The following is a 3,288-nucleotide window of genomic DNA, read 5'->3' as shown; positions in this document are numbered from 1 at the left end:
CCATGCTGCAAGATAGAATAACAAATTAACTGCCCGTTTAGCGTGCTCAACAAGGCGGGACCAACACTAATAAAACTATTTGCTGGAGTCTGACATTACCCCCTCGAGGTGATCTGAAGCGTGTGGGGTCCAGTCAAAAACAACAACAAAAATACAGTGACTGTGAGAAATGGCCTCCATTTTTAATCATTGATGACAAATGTGTAATCCAGGCCTGGTATAATCTTTTGCCATGGATGGAATGTAACTGTGTGAGCAAAGTGTGATGTACGACTGTACATCTGTGCATAGTTGAGATCTGGCTTGGGTGCGGGAGTTCTGGCCTTGTATTCACATTATTACCTCATGGCAGGCAATACCCTCAATCAGGCTCAAAAACTCCTGGAAGTCAATCTGATTATCTTTCTTCCCATCAACCCCACCATCCAAAGAGGCCATCATTTTCTTTTAAGCTCCGGTCATGAAACATTCAAACTCGTCGAATGACATTTTGCTGCGGTCCCCTTCCTTGCCAGCGTAGTGCTGAAAAATGGTGATCAGGTATTCCATGCAGCACTCCAGTTCTGAAGGCCGATCTGTACACATCTGTGCCATTGTGAAAGTTCAGGAAACACCTGTCCTTTGGTATCTACAAAAAGTGTGCCTACACAGCTTGTCTGGCCTTGAACAGCAGAGTGATGTTCTTCAGGCTGGGGGAATGTACTTTTCAGGGGAACAGTCCGTTATCTTTAAAACGGCTCCTACACTTGATATCTTGCACTGTCTGGTTCGGGTTATCAATGGTAGGTGTGTGCAAAATACACATAATTTCCTTTCATGCAATTAGGTGAACTATTTGAAAAACTACTACTAGGTCAAATCACGCAAAATGCAAATATACCATGTAGCGGTATAGTACCTTATTCTGGGGGGCATATGTAGTAAATTTTCACACAGCGCAGCAAGCCACCTTGCTGAGCAAAGGTAAAGGGCAGGAATGCGCCATATTTAATTTAACATTATATGATGCATTCCTATCCTTTCCCTGCACTGGTACACACAGGGGCACCTTCTGGCACAAAAACAATCCACTGAGGTATTTTCCTCTTTCTATGTGTGCTGCAAAATGCAACACACATTTAAAAAGGGAAAAAAAGAGGAGCAATAAAGGTATTTCTCCTTGTTACGCCTCATTTGGGGTGGCAAAGCATTTGCGAATCTGAGACTGTGCCAAAATCTATGGGTGGGTGCTTGGTAAAACCCATGCTCCACTTATGGAACACCTCCCTGGGGCAGAGTAACGCAACACAGCGACTTGCGCTGCCTTGCCTCCATATATCTATGAGGCCATTCAAGGCCAGGCAGGGTGGCTATGCGTGGCCTCATGCATTTTGTACAGTGCACACTCAACTTATGCATTTCAAGGTGCTGTCATGGGTGATAATTAAGAAAGGGGAGGCATTGTGTTGCAGTATTGTTAGCCGGATGTTGATTTCATCAACATTTTTACTCTTGCTTACAGCCTTCACAACTAATCATGGATGAAGAGCCAGGTCCCTCCAAAAGGGCAAATAGTAAGACTTACTACTTCCATCAAGAGTGGGAAAACAGATTTTATTTACACAAATTAAAGACAACTGTGTATGTTTAATCTGTGGAGCAAAAGTTGCAGTGTGAAAAAAGGGCAATGTTGAGAGGCATTTTTCAACTAAGCACATGCATTTTGAGAGGAAGTTCCCTAAAGGAAGCAGCCTGAGGTCACAAAAAGTAAACAAACTGAAATCTGCATTGCAGACACAGCAGTCTTTTTTTACAAATCCCACGAAGAAAGCCACTGCGGCATCTGAAGCATCCTTCATAGTTACTCATCACTTGATCAAGCACAAAGCAACATTTTCAGATGGAGCCATTGTGAAGGAAGCAATGCTTCTAATGGCCCAGTCCTTATTCAAAGACTTTAACAATAGCCCTGAAATTATGTCTGCCATTTCAGATGTGCATTTAGGGTCAAACACTATGGCAAGAAGGGTATCTGCATTATCGGCCAACATGATAGATCAGTTAAAGCACGATTTAAAGATATGCAAATATTTTTCTCTTCAAAGTGATGAATCTGTTGATGCAAGCGATATTGCACAGTTTGCAATGTTCGTTAGAATGGTTTTTGAAGATTTTACTGATAAAGAGGAATTTTTAACTTTGTTGCCTCTGAAAACTACAACCAGAGGATCTGACATCCACAATGAGGTGAAAAATCATTTTGTGAAACAAAATGTCCCATTGAAAAAGTTAGTGGCGATAACCTCTGATGGTGCACCCGCAATGATAGGGCGTCATTCTGGCTTCATTGCCAATTGTAAAGCAGATCCAGATTTCCCACCGTTATTGAACCACCACTGAATTATACATCAACAGGCAATATGTGCCAAGGTAATGGAGTTTGATCATGTGATGACTCCTGTTGTTAAAATTATTAATTCAATTTGTGCAAAGGCCAAGCAGCACCGAACCTTCAAATTGTCCCTTGAAGAACTATCAGCTGAGTATGGTGACCTTTTACTGCACACTCAGATCCGATGGCTTAGCAGGGGAAAAATACTGTGAAGATTCCGTTCGCTATTGCCAGAAGTCAAAGCTTTTATGGAGTCTAGAAATGAAGATACCACACTGTTATCAAACACTCAATGGTTGCTCGATTGAGCTTTTTTGACAGAAAAATTAAATGTGTTGAACTACGAGTTGCAAGGCAAAAACAAGACAATAACCAACATGGTAAGTTCTGTCAAAACATTCAAATCAAAACTTAACCTTTTCATACAGCATGTACAGAAAAGAAAGATGCAGCACTTTCCCTCTGTGCTCCAAATCCTTTCAGAAAACAAAGCTGAGGCTGAGGTCCTGAACATAGAAAAATACAGTAGCCTCCTCATGAGGCTTAATCAAGAGTTCAGTGACAGATTTAGTGATTTTGAGCAAGTGGAGCCCTGTGTGATGTTCACTTTAAACCCCTTCAGGGAAGTGGATGTTAGTGACATTTCAGAGAAAAGTAGTGTGCGTTTGAACCTTGACTCTGCCACAATGGAACTGGAGATTGTCACACTTCAAAATGACATTGAATTGAAATCAAGGCAATCTGACATGAATTTCTGGAGTCTTGTGGATGCTGAAAAGTTTAAGAACATCCACACAGCTGCATTGAAACTTTTTTCCCTATTTGGCTCTACCTATCTTTGTGAATCAGCATTTTCGGATATGAACTTCATAAAATCTAAAGTTTCGCACACGTCTAACTGACGAACATTTAAATGA

At 41.3% G+C, this 3,288-nt stretch overlaps 1 pseudogene; it reads right to left on the bottom strand.

Moving 5' to 3' along the window:
* Positions 1-330: 330 nt before the first annotated feature.
* On the bottom strand, positions 331-594 carry LOC146864203 (protein S100-A11 pseudogene; annotated as a pseudogene).
* Positions 595-3,288: the final 2,694 nt, after the last annotated feature.

This window comes from Triturus cristatus, chromosome 2_1, assembly GCF_964204655.1.
Source record: "Triturus cristatus chromosome 2_1, aTriCri1.1, whole genome shotgun sequence".
NCBI classification, from domain to species: domain Eukaryota; kingdom Metazoa; phylum Chordata; class Amphibia; order Caudata; family Salamandridae; genus Triturus; species Triturus cristatus.
This window is presented reverse-complemented; position numbering and strand designations above follow the sequence as displayed.